Here is a 20,123-nt window from a genome sequence, read left to right on the forward strand (position 1 = left end):
TCCTCTCGTGCTGTTTTCAGTCTCCCACCAGACTCTCCTCTCTCACTGTTTTCAATTTCCCGACTGACTCTCCTCTCGCGCTGTTTTCCATCTCTTTACTCCCTCTCCTCTCATCTTGTTTTCAATCTCCCAACTACCTCTCCTCTTGCGCTGTTTTCAGTCTCCCGACTGACTCTCCTCTCACGCTGTTTGCAATCTTCCGACTGAATCTACACTTGCGCAGTTTTCAATCTCCTGACTGCCTCTCCACCCGCACTGTTTTCAATCTCCCGACTGTCTCTGATGTCACACTGTTTTCAATCTCCCGACTGCGTCTCTTCTCTCACTGTTTTCAATCTCTTGAATCCTTCTCCTCTCGCGCTGGTTTTAATCTCTCGACTGCCTCTCCTGTCACACTGTTTTCAGTCTCCCACCTGACTCTCCCCTTGCGTTGTTTTCAATCTCCCGACTGCCTCTCCTCTCACACTGTTTTCAATCTCTCGACTCCTTCTCCTCTCGCGCTGTTTTCAATCTCCGGACTCCCTCTCCTCTCGCGCTGTTTTTAATCTCTCAACTGCCTCACCTCTCGTGCTGTTTTCAATCTCTCGATTCCTTCTCCTCTCGCGTTGTTTTCAATCTCCCGACTGCCTCTCCTCTCACGCTGTTTGCAATCTTCTGACTGAGTCTACACTTGCGCAGTTTTCAATCTCCTGTCTGCCTCTCCACTCGCACTGTTTTCAATCTCTCGACTGTCTCTCCTCTCACACTGTTTTCAATCTCCCGATTGCGTGTCTTATCTCATTGTTTTTAATCTCTCGAATCCTTCTCCTCTCGTGCTGGTTTTAATCTCTCAACTGCCTCTCCTGTCACACTGTTTTTAGTCTCCCGACTGACTATCCACTCACGCTGTTTTCAATCTCCCAACTGCCTCTCCACTCGCACATTTTTCAAGCTCTTTACTCCCTCTCCTATCGCGCTGTTTTCAATCTCACAACTCCCTCTCCTCTCGCGCTGTATTCAATGTCCCGACTGAAGCTCCTCTCGTGCTGTTTTCAATCTCTCGACTGCCTCTCCTCTCGCGCTGTTTTCAATCTCCGGACTCCCTCTCCTCTCGTGCTGTTTTCAATCTCTCGATTCCTTCTCCTCTCGCACTGTTTTCAATCTCCCGACTGCCTCTCCTCTCGCGCTGTTTTCCATCTCCCAACTGCCTCTCCTCTCACGCTGTTTGCAATCTTCTGACTGCCTCTCCACTCGCACTGTTTTCAATCTCCTGTCTGCCTCTCCACTCGCACTGTTTTCAATCTCTCGACTGTCTCTCCTCTCACACTGTTTTCAATCTCCCGACTGCGTGTCTTATCTCATTGTTTTTAATCTCTCGACTCCTTCTCCTCTCGTGCTGGTTTTAATCTCTCGACTGCCTCTCCTGTCACACTGTTTTCAGTCTCCCGACTGACTATCCACTCACGCTGTTTTCAAGCTCTTTACTCCCTCTCCTATCATGCTGTTTTCAATCTCACAACTCCCTCTCCTCTCGCGCTGTTTTCAATCTCCCAACGGACTCTCCTCTCACGCTGTTTACAATCTTCCGACTGAATCTACTCTTGCGCAGTTTTCAATCTCCCAACTGCCTCTCCACTCGCACTGTTTTCAATCTCCCGACTGCCTCTCCTCTCGCGCTGTTTTCAATCTCCCGACTGCCTCTCCTCTCGCGCTGTTTTCAATCTCCCGACTGCCTCTCCTCTCGCGCTGTTTTCAATCTCCCGACTGCCTCTCCTCTCGCGCTGTTTTCCATCTCTTTACTCCCTCTCCTCTCGTCTTGTTTTCAATCTCCCAACTACCTCTCCTCTTGCGCTGTTTTCAGTCTCCCGACTGACTCTCCTCTCACGCTGTTTGCAATCTTCCGACTGAATCTACACTTGCGCAGTTTTCAATCTCCTGACTGCCTCTCCACTCGCACTGTTTTCAATCTCCCGACTGTCTCTGATGTCACACTGTTTTCAATCTCCCGACTGCGTCTCTTCTCTCACTGTTTTCAATCTCTTGAATCCTTCTCCTCTCGCGCTGGTTTTAATCTCTCGACTGCCTCTCCTGTCACACTGTTTTCAGTCTCCCACCTGACTCTCCCCTTGCGTTGTTTTCAATCTCCCGACTGCCTCTCCTCTCACACTGTTTTCAATCTCTCGACTCCCTCTCCTCTCGCGCTGTTTTTAATCTCTCAACTGCCTCACCTCTCGTGCTGTTTTCAATCTCTCGATTCCTTCTCCTCTCGCGTTGTTTTCAATCTCCCGACTCCCGCTCCTCTCGCGCTGTTTTCAATCTCCCAACTGACTCTCCTCTCACGCTGTTTGCAATCTTCTGACTGAGTCTACACTTGCGCAGTTTTCAATCTCCTGTCTGCCTCTCCACTCGCACTGTTTTCAATCTCTCGACTGTCTCTCCTCTCACACTGTTTTCAATCTCCCGATTGCGTGTCTTATCTCATTGTTGTCAATCTCTCGACTGCCTCTCCTCTCGCGCTGTTTTCAATCTCCCAACAGACTCTCCTCTCACGCTGTTTACAATCTTCCGTCTGAATCTACTCTTGCACAGTTTTCAATCTCCCAACTGCCTCTCCACTTACACTGTTTTCAATCTCCCAACTGACTGTCCTCTCGCGCTGTTTTCAATCTCCCGACTGCCTCTCCTCTCGTCTTGTTCTCAAACTCCCGGCTGCCTCTCAACTCGCACTGTTTTCAATCTCCTGACTGCCTCTCCTCTCGTCTTGTTCTCAAACTCCCGGCTGCCACTCCAGTCGCGCTGTTTTCAATCTCCCGACTGCATTTCCTCTCGCGCTGTTTTCAAACATCCGACTGCCTCTCCTCTCGCGCTGTTTACAGTCTCCCACCTGACTCTCCCCTTGCGTTCTTTTCAATCTCCCGACTGCCTCTCCTCTCACACTGTTTTCAATTTCTCGACTCCTTCTCCTCTCGCGCTGTTTTCAATCTCCCAACTGCCTCACCTCTCGCGCTGTTTTCAATCTCTCGACTCCTTCTCCTCTCGCGTTGTTTTCAATCTCCTGACTCCCTCTCCTCTCGTGCTGTTTTCAGTCTCCCACCAGACTCTCCTCTCTCACTGTTTTCAATTTCCCGACTGACTCTCCTCTCGCGCTGTTTTCCATCTCTTTACTCCCTCTCCTCTCATCTTGTTTTCAATCTCCCAACTACCTCTCCTCTTGCGCTGTTTTCAGTCTCCCGACTGACTCTCCTCTCACGCTGTTTGCAATCTTCCGACTGAATCTACACTTGCGCAGTTTTCAATCTCCTGACTGCCTCTCCACCCGCACTGTTTTCAATCTCCCGACTGTCTCTGATGTCACACTGTTTTCAATCTCCCGACTGCGTCTCTTCTCTCACTGTTTTCAATCTCTTGAATCCTTCTCCTCTCGCGCTGGTTTTAATCTCTCGACTGCCTCTCCTGTCACACTGTTTTCAGTCTCCCACCTGACTCTCCCCTTGCGTTGTTTTCAATCTCCCGACTGCCTCTCCTCTCACACTGTTTTCAATCTCTCGACTCCTTCTCCTCTCGCGCTGTTTTCAATCTCCGGACTCCCTCTCCTCTCGCGCTGTTTTTAATCTCTCAACTGCCTCACCTCTCGTGCTGTTTTCAATCTCTCGATTCCTTCTCCTCTCGCGTTGTTTTCAATCTCCCGACTGCCTCTCCTCTCACGCTGTTTGCAATCTTCTGACTGAGTCTACACTTGCGCAGTTTTCAATCTCCTGTCTGCCTCTCCACTCGCACTGTTTTCAATCTCTCGACTGTCTCTCCTCTCACACTGTTTTCAATCTCCCGATTGCGTGTCTTATCTCATTGTTTTTAATCTCTCGAATCCTTCTCCTCTCGTGCTGGTTTTAATCTCTCAACTGCCTCTCCTGTCACACTGTTTTCAGTCTCCCGACTGACTATCCACTCACGCTGTTTTCAATCTCCCAACTGCCTCTCCACTCGCACATTTTTCAAGCTCTTTACTCCCTCTCCTATCGCGCTGTTTTCAATCTCACAACTCCCTCTCCTCTCGCGCTGTATTCAATGTCCCGACTGAAGCTCCTCTCGTGCTGTTTTCAATCTCTCGACTGCCTCTCCTCTCGCGCTGTTTTCAATCTCCGGACTCCCTCTCCTCTCGTGCTGTTTTCAATCTCTCGATTCCTTCTCCTCTCGCACTGTTTTCAATCTCCCGACTGCCTCTCCTCTCGCGCTGTTTTCCATCTCCCAACTGCCTCTCCTCTCACGCTGTTTGCAATCTTCTGACTGCCTCTCCACTCGCACTGTTTTCAATCTCCTGTCTGCCTCTCCACTCGCACTGTTTTCAATCTCTCGACTGTCTCTCCTCTCACACTGTTTTCAATCTCCCGATTGCGTGTCTTATCTCATTGTTGTCAATCTCTCGACTGCCTCTCCTCTCGCGCTGTTTTCAATCTCCCAACAGACTCTCCTCTCACGCTGTTTACAATCTTCCGTCTGAATCTACTCTTGCACAGTTTTCAATCTCCCAACTGCCTCTCCACTTACACTGTTTTCAATCTCCCAACTGACTGTCCTCTCGCGCTGTTTTCAATCTCCCGACTGCCTCTCCTCTCGTCTTGTTCTCAAACTCCCGGCTGCCTCTCAACTCGCACTGTTTTCAATCTCCTGACTGCCTCTCCTCTCGTCTTGTTCTCAAACTCCCGGCTGCCACTCCAGTCGCGCTGTTTTCAATCTCCCGACTGCATTTCCTCTCGCGCTGTTTTCAAACATCCGACTGCCTCTCCTCTCGCGCTGTTTACAGTCTCCCACCTGACTCTCCCCTTGCGTTCTTTTCAATCTCCCGACTGCCTCTCCTCTCACACTGTTTTCAATTTCTCGACTCCTTCTCCTCTCGCGCTGTTTTCAATCTCCCAACTGCCTCACCTCTCGCGCTGTTTTCAATCTCTCGACTCCTTCTCCTCTCGCGTTGTTTTCAATCTCCTGACTCCCTCTCCTCTCGTGCTGTTTTCAGTCTCCCACCAGACTCTCCTCTCTCACTGTTTTCAATTTCCCGACTGACTCTCCTCTCGCGCTGTTTTCCATCTCTTTACTCCCTCTCCTCTCATCTTGTTTTCAATCTCCCAACTACCTCTCCTCTTGCGCTGTTTTCAGTCTCCCGACTGACTCTCCTCTCACGCTGTTTGCAATCTTCCGACTGAATCTACACTTGCGCAGTTTTCAATCTCCTGACTGCCTCTCCACCCGCACTGTTTTCAATCTCCCGACTGTCTCTGATGTCACACTGTTTTCAATCTCCCGACTGCGTCTCTTCTCTCACTGTTTTCAATCTCTTGAATCCTTCTCCTCTCGCGCTGGTTTTAATCTCTCGACTGCCTCTCCTGTCACACTGTTTTCAGTCTCCCACCTGACTCTCCCCTTGCGTTGTTTTCAATCTCCCGACTGCCTCTCCTCTCACACTGTTTTCAATCTCTCGACTCCTTCTCCTCTCGCGCTGTTTTCAATCTCCGGACTCCCTCTCCTCTCGCGCTGTTTTTAATCTCTCAACTGCCTCACCTCTCGTGCTGTTTTCAATCTCTCGATTCCTTCTCCTCTCGCGTTGTTTTCAATCTCCCGACTGCCTCTCCTCTCACGCTGTTTGCAATCTTCTGACTGAGTCTACACTTGCGCAGTTTTCAATCTCCTGTCTGCCTCTCCACTCGCACTGTTTTCAATCTCTCGACTGTCTCTCCTCTCACACTGTTTTCAATCTCCCGATTGCGTGTCTTATCTCATTGTTTTTAATCTCTCGAATCCTTCTCCTCTCGTGCTGGTTTTAATCTCTCAACTGCCTCTCCTGTCACACTGTTTTCAGTCTCCCGACTGACTATCCACTCACGCTGTTTTCAATCTCCCAACTGCCTCTCCACTCGCACATTTTTCAAGCTCTTTACTCCCTCTCCTATCGCGCTGTTTTCAATCTCACAACTCCCTCTCCTCTCGCGCTGTATTCAATCTCCCGACTGAAGCTCCTCTCGAGCTGTTTTCAATCTCTCGACTGCCTCTCCTCTCGCGCTGTTTTCAATCTCCGGACTCCCTCTCCTCTCGTGCTGTTTTCAATCTCTCGATTCCTTCTCCTCTCGCACTGTTTTCAATCTCCCGACTGCCTCTCCTCTCGCGCTGTTTTCCATCTCCCAACTGCCTCTCCTCTCACGCTGTTTGCAATCTTCTGACTGCCTCTCCACTCGCACTGTTTTCAATCTCCTGTCTGCCTCTCCACTCGCACTGTTTTCAATCTCTCGACTGTCTCTCCTCTCACACTGTTTTCAATCTCCCGATTGCGTGTCTTATCTCATTGTTTTCAATCTCTCGACTGCCTCTCCTCTCGCGCTGTTTTCAATCTCCCAACAGACTCTCCTCTCACGCTGTTTACAATCTTCCGTCTGAATCTACTCTTGCACAGTTTTCAATCTCCCAACTGCCTCTCCACTTACACTGTTTTCAATCTCCCAACTGACTGTCCTCTCGCGCTGTTTTCAATCTCCCGACTGCCTCTCCTCTCGTCTTGTTCTCAAACTCCCGGCTGCCTCTCAACTCGCACTGTTTTCAATCTCCTGACTGCCTCTCCTCTCGTCTTGTTCTCAAACTCCCGGCTGCCACTCCAGTCGCGCTGTTTTCAATCTCCCGACTGCATTTCCTCTCGCGCTGTTTTCAAACATCCGACTGCCTCTCCTCTCGCGCTGTTTACAGTCTCCCACCTGACTCTCCCCTTGCGTTCTTTTCAATCTCCCGACTGCCTCTCCTCTCACACTGTTTTCAATTTCTCGACTCCTTCTCCTCTCGCGCTGTTTTCAATCTCCCAACTGCCTCACCTCTCGCGCTGTTTTCAATCTCTCGACTCCTTCTCCTCTCGCGTTGTTTTCAATCTCCTGACTCCCTCTCCTCTCGTGCTGTTTTCAGTCTCCCACCAGACTCTCCTCTCTCACTGTTTTCAATTTCCCGACTGACTCTCCTCTCGCGCTGTTTTCCATCTCTTTACTCCCTCTCCTCTCATCTTGTTTTCAATCTCCCAACTACCTCTCCTCTTGCGCTGTTTTCAGTCTCCCGACTGACTCTCCTCTCACGCTGTTTGCAATCTTCCGACTGAATCTACACTTGCGCAGTTTTCAATCTCCTGACTGCCTCTCCACCCGCACTGTTTTCAATCTCCCGACTGTCTCTGATGTCACACTGTTTTCAATCTCCCGACTGCGTCTCTTCTCTCACTGTTTTCAATCTCTTGAATCCTTCTCCTCTCGCGCTGGTTTTAATCTCTCGACTGCCTCTCCTGTCACACTGTTTTCAGTCTCCCACCTGACTCTCCCCTTGCGTTGTTTTCAATCTCCCGACTGCCTCTCCTCTCACACTGTTTTCAATCTCTCGACTCCTTCTCCTCTCGCGCTGTTTTCAATCTCCGGACTCCCTCTCCTCTCGCGCTGTTTTTAATCTCTCAACTGCCTCACCTCTCGTGCTGTTTTCAATCTCTCGATTCCTTCTCCTCTCGCGTTGTTTTCAATCTCCCGACTGCCTCTCCTCTCACGCTGTTTGCAATCTTCTGACTGAGTCTACACTTGCGCAGTTTTCAATCTCCTGTCTGCCTCTCCACTCGCACTGTTTTCAATCTCTCGACTGTCTCTCCTCTCACACTGTTTTCAATCTCCCGATTGCGTGTCTTATCTCATTGTTTTTAATCTCTCGAATCCTTCTCCTCTCGTGCTGGTTTTAATCTCTCAACTGCCTCTCCTGTCACACTGTTTTTAGTCTCCCGACTGACTATCCACTCACGCTGTTTTCAATCTCCCAACTGCCTCTCCACTCGCACATTTTTCAAGCTCTTTACTCCCTCTCCTATCGCGCTGTTTTCAATCTCACAACTCCCTCTCCTCTCGCGCTGTATTCAATGTCCCGACTGAAGCTCCTCTCGTGCTGTTTTCAATCTCTCGACTGCCTCTCCTCTCGCGCTGTTTTCAATCTCCGGACTCCCTCTCCTCTCGTGCTGTTTTCAATCTCTCGATTCCTTCTCCTCTCGCACTGTTTTCAATCTCCCGACTGCCTCTCCTCTCGCGCTGTTTTCCATCTCCCAACTGCCTCTCCTCTCACGCTGTTTGCAATCTTCTGACTGCCTCTCCACTCGCACTGTTTTCAATCTCCTGTCTGCCTCTCCACTCGCACTGTTTTCAATCTCTCGACTGTCTCTCCTCTCACACTGTTTTCAATCTCCCGACTGCGTGTCTTATCTCATTGTTTTTAATCTCTCGACTCCTTCTCCTCTCGTGCTGGTTTTAATCTCTCGACTGCCTCTCCTGTCACACTGTTTTCAGTCTCCCGACTGACTATCCACTCACGCTGTTTTCAAGCTCTTTACTCCCTCTCCTATCATGCTGTTTTCAATCTCACAACTCCCTCTCCTCTCGCGCTGTTTTCAATCTCCCAACGGACTCTCCTCTCACGCTGTTTACAATCTTCCGACTGAATCTACTCTTGCGCAGTTTTCAATCTCCCAACTGCCTCTCCACTCGCACTGTTTTCAATCTCCCGACTGCCTCTCCTCTCGCGCTGTTTTCAATCTCCCGACTGCCTCTCCTCTCGCGCTGTTTTCAATCTCCCGACTGCCTCTCCTCTCGCGCTGTTTTCAATCTCCCGACTGCCTCTCCTCTCGCGCTGTTTTCCATCTCTTTACTCCCTCTCCTCTCGTCTTGTTTTCAATCTCCCAACTACCTCTCCTCTTGCGCTGTTTTCAGTCTCCCGACTGACTCTCCTCTCACGCTGTTTGCAATCTTCCGACTGAATCTACACTTGCGCAGTTTTCAATCTCCTGACTGCCTCTCCACTCGCACTGTTTTCAATCTCCCGACTGTCTCTGATGTCACACTGTTTTCAATCTCCCGACTGCGTCTCTTCTCTCACTGTTTTCAATCTCTTGAATCCTTCTCCTCTCGCGCTGGTTTTAATCTCTCGACTGCCTCTCCTGTCACACTGTTTTCAGTCTCCCACCTGACTCTCCCCTTGCGTTGTTTTCAATCTCCCGACTGCCTCTCCTCTCACACTGTTTTCAATCTCTCGACTCCCTCTCCTCTCGCGCTGTTTTTAATCTCTCAACTGCCTCACCTCTCGTGCTGTTTTCAATCTCTCGATTCCTTCTCCTCTCGCGTTGTTTTCAATCTCCCGACTCCCGCTCCTCTCGCGCTGTTTTCAATCTCCCAACTGACTCTCCTCTCACGCTGTTTGCAATCTTCTGACTGAGTCTACACTTGCGCAGTTTTCAATCTCCTGTCTGCCTCTCCACTCGCACTGTTTTCAATCTCTCGACTGTCTCTCCTCTCACACTGTTTTCAATCTCCCGATTGCGTGTCTTATCTCATTGTTTTTAATCTCTCGAATCCTTCTCCTCTCGCGCTGGTTTTAATCTCTCAACTGCCTCTCCTGTCACACTGTTTTCAGTCTCCCGACTGACTATCCACTCGCGCTGTTTTCAATCTCCCAACTGCCTCTCCACTCGCACATTTTTCAAGCTCTTTACTCCCTCTCCTATCGCGCTGTTTTCAATCTCAAAACACCCTCTTCTCTCGCGCTGTTTTCAATCTCTCGACTGCCTCTCCTCTCGCGCTGTATTCAATCTCTCGACTGCCTCTCCTCTCGCGCTGTATTCAATCTCTCGAATGCCTCTCCTCTCGCACTGTTTTCAATCTCTTTATTCCCTCTCCTTGCGCGCTTTTTTCAATCTCTCGACTGCCTCTCCTCTCGCGCTGTTTTCAATCTCCCAACGGAATCTCCTCTCATGCTGTTTACAATCTTCCGACTGAATCTACTCTTGCGCAGTTTTCAATCTCCCAACTGCCTCTCCACTTACACTGTGTTCAATCTCCCAACTGACTCTCCTCTCGCGCTGTTTTCAATCTCCTGACTGCCTCTCCTCTCGTCTTGTTCTCAAACTCCCGGCTGCCTCTTCACTCTCTCTGTTTTCAATCTCCCGACTGCTTTTCCTCTTGTGCTGTTTTCAAACATCCGACTGCCTCTCCTCTCACGCTGTTTTCAATCTCTCGACTCCTTCTCCTCTTGCGTTGTTTTCAATCTCCCGACTCGCTCTCCTCTCGTGCTGTTTTCCATCTCTTTACTCCCTCTCCTCTCGCGCTGTTTTCAAACTCCCAACTACCTCTCCTCTCACGCTGTTTTCAGTCTCCCACCTGCCTCTCCTCTTGCGCTGTTTTCAGTCTCCCGACTGCCTCTCCTCTCGCGCTGTTTTCAATCTCCCAACTGACTCTCCTCTCACGCTGTTTTCAATCTCTTTATTCCCTCTCCTCTCGCGCTGTTTTCAATCTCCCAACAGACTCTCCTCTCATGCTGTTTACAATCTTCCGTCTGAATCTACTCTTGCGCAGTTTTCAATCTCCCAACTGCCTCTCCACTTACACTGTTTTCAATCTCCCAACTGACTGTCCTCTCGCGCTGTATTCAATCTCCCGACTGCCTCTCCTCTCATCTTGTTCTCAATCTCCCAGCTGCCTCTCCACTCGCTCTGTTTTCAATCTTCCGACTGCCTCTCCTCTCGCGCTGTTTGCAGTCTCCCACCTGACTCTCCCCTTGCGTTCTTTTCAATCTCCCGACTGCCTCTCCTCTCACACTGTTTTCAATCTCTCGACTCCTTCTCCTCTCGCGCTGTTTTCAATCTCCCAACTGCCTCACCTCTCGCGCTGTTTTCAATCTCTCGATCCTTCTCCTCTCGCGTTGTTTTCAATCTCCTGACTCCCTCTCCTCTCGCGCTGTTTTCAGTCTCCCACCAGCCTCTCCTCTCTCACTGTTTTCAATCTCCCAACTGACTCTCCTCTCCCGCTGTTTTCAATCTCCCAACTGACTCTCTTCTCACGCTGTTTGCAATCTTCCGACTGAATCTCCACTCGCACTGTTTTCAATCTCCCGACTGTCTCTGATGTCACACTGTTTTCAATCTCCCGACTGCGTCTCTTCTCTCACTGTTTTCAATCTCTCGAATCCTTCTCCTCTCGCGCTGGTTTTAATCTCTCGACTGCCTCTCCTGTCACACTGTTTTCAGTCTCCCGACTGACTATCCACTCACGCTGTTTTCAATCTCCCGACTGACTCTGCTCTCGTGCTGTTTTCAATCTCCCAACTGCCTCTCCACTTGCACAGTTTTCAGGCTCTTTACTCCCTCTCCTATTGCGCTGTTTTCAATCTCACAACTCCCTCTCCTCTCGTGCTGTTTTCAATCTCCCAACGGACTCTCCTCTCACGCTGGTTACAATCTTCCGACTGAATCTACTGTTGCGCAGTTTTCAATCTCCCAACTGCCTCTCCACTTACACTGTTTTCAATCTCCCGACTGCCTCTCCTCTCGCGCTGTTTTCAATCTCTCGAATGCCTCTCCTCTCGCGCTGTTTTCAATCTCTCGACTGCCTCTCCTCTCGCGCTGTTTTCAATCTCCCAACGGACTCTCCTCTCACGCTGTTTACAATCTTCCGACTGCCTCTCCTCTCGCGCTGTTTTCAATCTCTCGAATGCCTCTCCTCTCGGGCTGTTTTCAATCTCCCGACTACCTCTCCCCTCGCACTGTTTTCAATCTCTTTACTCCCTCTCCTCTCGCGCTGTTTTCAATCTCCCGACCTCCTCTCCTCTCGCGCTGTGCCCAATCTCCCAACTCCCTCTCCTCACGCGCTGTTTTCAATCTCCCAACTACCTCTCCTCTCACGCTGTTTTCAATCTCCCAACTACCTCTCCTCTCACGCTGTTTTCAATCTCCCACCTGCCTCTCCTCTCACGCTGTTTGCAATCTTCCGACTGAATCTACACTTGCGCAGTTTTCAATCTCCTGACTGCCTCTCCACTCGCACTGTTTTCAATTTCCCGAATGTCTCTCCTCTCACACTGTTTTCAATCTCCCGACGGCCTCTCCAAATGCACGGTTTTCAATCACCCGACTGCCTCTCCTCTTGCGCTGCTTTCAATCTCCCGACCCCCTCTCCTCTCTCGCTATTTTCAATCTCCCGACTGCCTCTTCTCTCGCCCTGTTTTCAATCTCCCGACTGTCTCTCCTCTTACCCTGTTTTCAATCTCAGAACTCCCTCTCCTCTCGCGCTCTTTTCAATCTCCCAATTGACTCTCCTATCACGCTGTTTGCAATCTTCCGACTGACTCTCTTCTCGCGCAGTTTACAATCTCCAGACTGCTTCTCCTCTCGCGCTGTTTTCAATCTCCCGACAGCCTCTCCTCTCGTGTTGTTCACAATCTCCCGACTGCCGCTCCACTCGCGCTGTTTTCAATCTCCCGACAGCCTCTCCTCTCGTGCTGTTTTCAATCTCCCGAATGCCTCTCCTCTCGCCCTGTTTTCAATCTCTTTATTCCCTCTCCTTGCGCGCTGTTTTCAATCTCCCAACTCCCTCTCCTCTCACGCTGTTTTCAATCTCTCGACTGCCTCTCCTCTCGTGCTGTTTTCAATCCCTCGAATGACTCTCCTCTCGCACTGTTTTCAATCTCTTTACTCCCTCTCCTCTCGGGCTGTTTTCAATCTCCCGACTACCACACCCCTCGCACTGTTTTCAATCTCTTTACTCCCTCTCCTCTAACGCTGTTTTCAATCTCCCGACTGCCTCTCCTCTCGCGCTGTTTTCAATCTCCCGACTGCCTCTCCTCTCGCGCTGTTTTCCATCTCTTTACTCCCTCTCCTCTCGTCTTGTTTTCAATCTCCCAACTACCTCTCCTCTTGCGCTGTTTTCAGTCTCCCGACTGACTCTCCTCTCACGCTGTTTGCAATCTTCCGACTGAATCTACACTTGCGCAGTTTTCAATCTCCTGACTGCCTCTCCACTCGCACTGTTTTCAATCTCCCGACTGTCTCTGATGTCACACTGTTTTCAATCTCCCGACTGCGTCTCTTCTCTCACTGTTTTCAATCTCTTGAATCCTTCTCCTCTCGCGCTGGTTTTAATCTCTCGACTGCCTCTCCTGTCACACTGTTTTCAGTCTCCCACCTGACTCTCCCCTTGCGTTGTTTTCAATCTCCCGACTGCCTCTCCTCTCACACTGTTTTCAATCTCTCGACTCCCTCTCCTCTCGCGCTGTTTTTAATCTCTCAACTGCCTCACCTCTCGTGCTGTTTTCAATCTCTCGATTCCTTCTCCTCTCGCGTTGTTTTCAATCTCCCGACTCCCGCTCCTCTCGCGCTGTTTTCAATCTCCCAACTGACTCTCCTCTCACGCTGTTTGCAATCTTCTGACTGAGTCTACACTTGCGCAGTTTTCAATCTCCTGTCTGCCTCTCCACTCGCACTGTTTTCAAACTCTCGACTGTCTCTCCTCTCACACTGTTTTCAATCTCCCGATTGCGTGTCTTATCTCATTGTTTTTAATCTCTCGAATCCTTCTCCTCTCGCGCTGGTTTTAATCTCTCAACTGCCTCTCCTGTCACACTGTTTTCAGTCTCCCGACTGACTATCCACTCGCGCTGTTTTCAATCTCCCAACTGCCTCTCCACTCGCACATTTTTCAAGCTCTTTACTCCCTCTCCTATCACGCTGTTTTCAATCTCACAACACCCTCTCCTCTCGCGCTGTTTTCAATCTCTCGACTGCCTCTCCTCTCGCGCTGTATTCAATCTCTCGACTGCCTCTCCTCTCGCGCTGTATTCAATCTCTCGAATGCCTCTCCTCTCGCACTGTTTTCAATCTCTTTATTCCCTCTCCTTGCGCGCTTTTTTCAATCTCTCGACTGCCTCTCCTCTCGCGCTGTTTTCAATCTCCCAACGGAATCTCCTCTCATGCTGTTTACAATCTTCCGACTGAATCTACTCTTGCGCAGTTTTCAATCTCCCAACTGCCTCTCCACTTACACTGTGTTCAATCTCCCAACTGACTCTCCTCTCGCGCTGTTTTCAATCTCCTGACTGCCTCTCCTCTCGTCTTGTTCTCAAACTCCCGGCTGCCTCTCCACTCTCTCTGTTTTCAATCTCCCGACTGCTTTTCCTCTTGTGCTGTTTTCAAACATCCGACTGCCTCTCCTCTCACGCTGTTTTCAATCTCTCGACTCCTTCTCCTCTCGCGTTGTTTTCAATCTCCCGACTCGCTCTCCTCTCGTGCTGTTTTCCATCTCTTTACTCCCTCTCCTCTCGCGCTGTTTTCAAACTCCCAACTACCTCTCCTCTCACGCTGTTTTCAGTCTCCCACCTGCCTCTCCTCTTGCGCTGTTTTCAGTCTCCCGACTGCCTCTCCTCTCGCGCTGTTTTCAATCTCCCAACTGACTCTCCTCTCACGCTGTTTTCAATCTCTTTATTCCCTCTCCTTGCGCGCTGTTTTCAATCTCTCGACTGCCTCTCCTCTCGCGCTGTTTTCAATCTCCCAACAGACTCTCCTCTCATGCTGTTTACAATCTTCCGTCTGAATCTACTCTTGCGCAGTTTTCAATCTCCCAACTGCCTCTCCACTTACACTGTTTTCAATCTCCCAACTGACTGTCCTCTCGCGCTGTATTCAATCTCCCGACTGCCTCTCCTCTCATCTTGTTCTCAATCTCCCAGCTGCCTCTCCACTCGCTCTGTTTTCAATCTTCCGACTGCCTCTCCTCTCGCGCTGTTTGCAGTCTCCCACCTGACTCTCCCCTTGCGTTCTTTTCAATCTCCCGACTGCCTCTCCTCTCACACTGTTTTCAATCTCTCGACTCCTTCTCCTCTCGCGCTGTTTTCAATCTCCCAACTGCCTCACCTCTCGCGCTGTTTTCAATCTCTCGATCCTTCTCCTCTCGCGTTGTTTTCAATCTCCTGACTCCCTCTCCTCTCGCGCTGTTTTCAGTCTCCCACCAGCCTCTCCTCTCTCACTGTTTTCAATCTCCCAACTGACTCTCCTCTCCCGCTGTTTTCAATCTCCCAACTGACTCTCTTCTCACGCTGTTTGCAATCTTCCGACTGAATCTCCACTCGCACTGTTTTCAATCTCCCGACTGTCTCTGATGTCACACTGTTTTCAATCTCCCGACTGCGTCTCTTCTCTCACTGTTTTCAATCTCTCGAATCCTTCTCCTCTCGCGCTGGTTTTAATCTCTCGACTGCCTCTCCTGTCACACTGTTTTCAGTCTCCCGACTGACTATCCACTCACGCTGTTTTCAATCTCCCGACTGACTCTGCTCTCGTGCTGTTTTCAATCTCCCAACTGCCTCTCCACTTGCACAGTTTTCAGGCTCTTTACTCCCTCTCCTATTGTGCTGTTTTCAATCTCACAACTCCCTCTCCTCTCGTGCTGTTTTCAATCTCCCAACGGACTCTCCTCTCACGCTGGTTACAATCTTCCGACTGAATCTACTGTTGCGCAGTTTTCAATCTCCCAACTGCCTCTCCACTTACACTGTTTTCAATCTCCCGACTGCCTCTCCTCTCGCGCTGTTTTCAATCTCTCGAATGCCTCTCCTCTCGCGCTGTTTTCAATCTCTCGACTGCCTCTCCTCTCGCGCTGTTTTCAATCTCCCAACGGACTCTCCTCTCACGCTGTTTACAATCTTCCGACTGCCTCTCCTCTCGCGCTGTTTTCAATCTCTCGAATGCCTCTCCTCTCGCGCTGTTTTCAATCTCTCGACTGCCTCTCCTCTCGCGCTGTTTTCAATCTCCCAACGGACTCTCCTCTCACGCTGTTTACAATCTTCCGACTGCCTCTCCTCTCGCGCTGTTTTCAATCTCTCGAATGCCTCTCCTCTCGGGCTGTTTTCAATCTCCCGACTACCTCTCCCCTCGCACTGTTTTCAATCTCTTTACTCCCTCTCCTCTCGCGCTGTTTTCAATCTCCCGACCTCCTCTCCTCTCGCGCTGTGCCCAATCTCCCAACTCCCTCTCCTCACGCGCTGTTTTCAATCTCCCAACTACCTCTCCTCTCACGCTGTTTTCAATCTCCCAACTACCTCTCCTCTCACGCTGTTTTCAATCTCCCACCTGCCTCTCCTCTCACGCTGTTTGCAATCTTCCGACTGAATCTACACTTGCGCAGTTTTCAATCTCCTGACTGCCTCTCCACTCGCACTGTTTTCAATTTCCCGAATGTCTCTCCTCTCACACTGTTTTCAATCTCCCGACGGCCTCTCCAAATGCACGGTTTTCAATCACCCGACTGCCTCTCCTCTTGCGCTGCTTTCAATCTCCCGACCCCCTCTCCTCTCTCGCTATTTTCAATCTCCCGACTGCCTCTTCTCTCGCCCTGTTTTCAATCTCCCGACTGTCTCTCCTCTTACCCTGTTTTCAATCTCAGAACTCCCTCTCCTCTCGCGCTCTTTTCAATCTCCCAATTGACTCTCCTATCACGCTGTTTGCAATCTTCCGACTGACTCTCTTCTCGCGCAGTTTACAATCTCCAGACTGCTTCTCCTCTCGCGCTGTTTTCAATCTCCCGACAGCCTCTCCTCTCGTGTTGTTCACAATCTCCCGACTGCCGCTCCACTCGCGCTGTTTTCAATCTCCCGACAGCCTCTCCTCTCGTGCTGTTTTCAATCTCCCGAATGCCTCTCCTCTCGCCCTGTTTTCAATCTCTTTATTCCCTCTCCTTGCGCGCTGTTTTCAATCTCCCAACTCCCTCTCCTCTCACGCTGTTTTCAATCTCTCGACTGCCTCTCCTCTCGTGCTGTTTTCAATCCCTCGAATGACTCTCCTCTCGCACTGTTTTCAATCTCTTTACTCCCTCTCCTCTCGGGCTGTTTTCAATCTCCCGACTACCACACCCCTCGCACTGTTTTCAATCTCTTTACTCCCTCTCCTCTAACGCTGTTTTCAATCTACCGACTACCTCTCCTCTCTCGCACTGTGTTCAATCTCCCGACTGCCTCTCCTCTAGCACTGTTTTCAATCTGCCAACTGCCTCTCCTCTCTCGCTGTTTTAAATCTCTCGACTCCTTCTCCTCTCGCGTTGTTTTCAATGTCACGACTTCCTCTCCTCTCGTGAGGTTTTCAATCTCTCGACTGCCTCTCCTCTCGCACTGTTTTCAATTTCCCAACTGACTCTCCACTCGCGCTTTCAATCTCCTGACTCCCTCTCCTCTCGCGCTGTTTTCATTCTCCCGCCTGCTTCTCCTCTCACGCTGTTTTCAATCTCCCGACTGCCTCTCCTCTCGTGTTGTTCTCAAACTCCCGGCTGCCACTCCACTCGCTCTGTTTTCTATCTCCCGACTGCTTTTCCTCTCGCGCTGTTTGCAATCTTCTGACTGAATCTACAATTACGCAGTTTTCAATCTCCTGACTGTCTCTCCTCTCACACCGTTTTCAATCTCCCGACTGCGTCTCGTCTCTCACTGTTTTCAATCTGCCGACTGCCTCTCCAAACGCACTTTTTTCAATCTCCCGACTGCCTCTCCTCTCACACTGTTTGCAATCTTCCGACTGAATCTACACTTGCGCAGTTTTCAATCTCCTGACTGCCTCTCCACTCGCACTGTTTTCAATCTCCCGACTCCCTCTCCTCTCTCGCTATTTTCCATCTCCCGACCTTCTCTCCTCTTACCCTGTTTTCAATCTCCCGAATGCCTTTCCTATTGCACTGTTTACAAACTCTTTACTCCCTCTCCTATCGCGCTGTTTTCAATCTCCCAAATCCCTCTCCTCACGCGTTGTTTTCAATCTCCCAATTGACTCTCCTCTCGCGCTGTTTTCAATCTCCCGACTGCCTCACCTCTCGCGCTGTTTTCAATCTCCCGACTGCCGCTCCTCTCGCGCTGTTTTCAATCTCCCGACTGCTTCTCCTCTCGTGCTGTTTTCAATCTTCCGACTGCCTCTCCTCTCCTGTTGTTCTCAAACTCCCGGCTGCCTCTCCTCTCGTGTTGTTTTCAATCTCTCGACTACTTCTCCTCTCACGCAGGTTTCAATCTCCTGACTCCATCTCCTCTTGCGCTGTTTTCAATCGCCCGACTTCCTCTCCTCTCACACTGTTTTCAATTTCCTGACTGACTCTCCTCTCGTGCTGTTTTCAGTCTCCCACCTGCCTCTCCTCTCTCCCTCTTTTCAATCTCCCGACTGACACCTCTCTCGCGCTGTATTCAATCTCTTTACTCCCTCTCCTCTCGCGCTGTTTTCAATCTCCCGACTGCCTCTCCACTCGCACTGTTTTCAATCTCTTTATTCCCTCTCCTTGCGCGCTCTTTTCAATCTCTCGACAGCCTCTCCTCTCGCGCTGTTTTCAATCTCCCGACTGCCTCTCCTCTCGCACTGTTTTCAATCACCCAACGGACTCTCCTCTCACGCTGTTTACAATCTTCCGATTGAATCTACTCTTGCGCAGTTTTCAATTTCCCAACTGCCTCTGCACTCACACTTTTTTCAATCTCCCAACTGACTCTCCTCTCGTGTTGTTCTCAAACTCCCAGCTGCCTCCCCACTCGCACTGTTTACAATCTCCCGACTGCCTCTCCTCTCACGCTGTTTTTAATCTCCTGACTGACTCTCCTTGCGCGCTGTTTTCAATCTCCCAACTCCCTCTCCTCTCACTTTGTTTTCAATCTCTCGACTGCCTCTCCTCTCGTGCTGTTTTCAATCCCTCGAATGCCTCTCCTCTCGCCCTGTTTTCAATCTAATTACTCCCTCTCCTCTTGGGCTGTTTTCAATCTCCCAACTACCTCTCCCCTCGCACTGTTTTCAATATCTTTACTCCCTCTCCTCTCACGCTGTTTTCAATCACCCGACTTCCTCTCCTCTCGCGCTGTTTTCAATCTCCCGACTGGCTCTCCTCTCTTGCTTTTTTCAATGTCCCAACTGCCTCTCCTCTCGCGCTGTGTTCAATCTCCTGACTGCCTCTGCTCTCGTGCTGTTTTCAATCTCCCGACTACTTCTCCTCTCTCGCTTTTTTCAATCTCCCGACTCCCTCTCCTCTCGCGCTGTTTTCAATCTGCCAACTGCCTCACCTCTCTCGCTGTTTTAAATCTCTTGACTCCTTCTCCTCTCGCGCTGTTTTCAATGTCACGACTTCCTCTCCTCTCGTGCAGTTTTCAATCTCTCGACTGCCTCTCCTCTCGCACTGTTTTCAATCTCCCAACTGACTCTCCACTCGCGCTTTCAATCTCCCGACTGCCTTTTCTCTCTCGCTGTTTTCAATCTCCCGACTGCTTCTCCTCTCGTGCTGCTTTCAATCTCCCGACTGCCTCTCCTCTCGTGTTGTTCTCAAACTCCCGACTCCCTCTCCTCTCACGTTGTTTTCTATCTCCCGACTGCCTCTCCTCTCGCGCTGTTTTCAATCTCCCGATTACTTCTCCACTCGCGCTGTTTTCAATCTGCCGACTGACTCTCCTCTCGCGCTGTTTTCAATCTGCCGACTGACTCTCCTCTCTTGCTGTTTTCAGTCTCCCACCTGCCTCGCATCTCGCGTTGTTTTCAATCTCCGGACTCCCTCTCCTCTCGCGTTGTTTTCAATCTCCGGACTCCCTCTCCTCTCGCGCTGTTTTCAATCTCTCGACTCCTTCTACTCTCGAGTTGTTTTCTATCTCCCGACTCCCTCTCCTCTCACGTTGTTTTCTATCTCCCGACTGCCTCTCCTCTCGCGCTGTTTTCAATCTCCCGATTACTTCTCCACTCGCGCTGTTTCCAATCTGCCGACTGACTCTCCTCTCGCGCTGTTTTCAATCTGCCGACTGACTCTCCTCTCTTGCTGTTTTCAGTCTCCCACCTGCCTCGCGTCTCGCGCTGTTTTCAATCTCCGGACTCCCTCTCCTCTCGCGTTGTTTTCAATCTCCGGACTCCCTCTCCTCTCGCGCTGTTTTCAATCTCTCGACTCCTTCTCCTCTCGCGTTGCTTTCAATCTCCCGACTCCCTCTCCTCTTGCGCTGTTTTCAATCTCTCGAATGCCTCTCCTCTCGCGCTGTTTTCAAGCTCCCAACTGACTCTCCTCTCACGCTGTTTGCAATCTTCCGACTAAATCTACACTTGCGCAGTTTTCAATCTCCTGACTGCCTCTCCACTCGCAGTGTTTTCAATCTCCCGACTGTCTCTCCTCTCACATTGTTTTCAATTCCCGACTGCATCTCATCTCTCACTGTTTTCAATCTCCCGACTGCCTCTCCTCTTGCGCTGTTTTCAGTCTCCCGACTGCCTCGCCTCTCGCGCTGTTTTCAATCTCCCAATTGACTCCCCTCTCGCGCTGTTTTCAATCTCCCGACTGGCTCTCCTC

The sequence above is a fragment of the Carcharodon carcharias genome, chromosome 2 (genome assembly GCF_017639515.1).
Source record: "Carcharodon carcharias isolate sCarCar2 chromosome 2, sCarCar2.pri, whole genome shotgun sequence".
NCBI lineage: Eukaryota > Metazoa > Chordata > Chondrichthyes > Lamniformes > Lamnidae > Carcharodon > Carcharodon carcharias.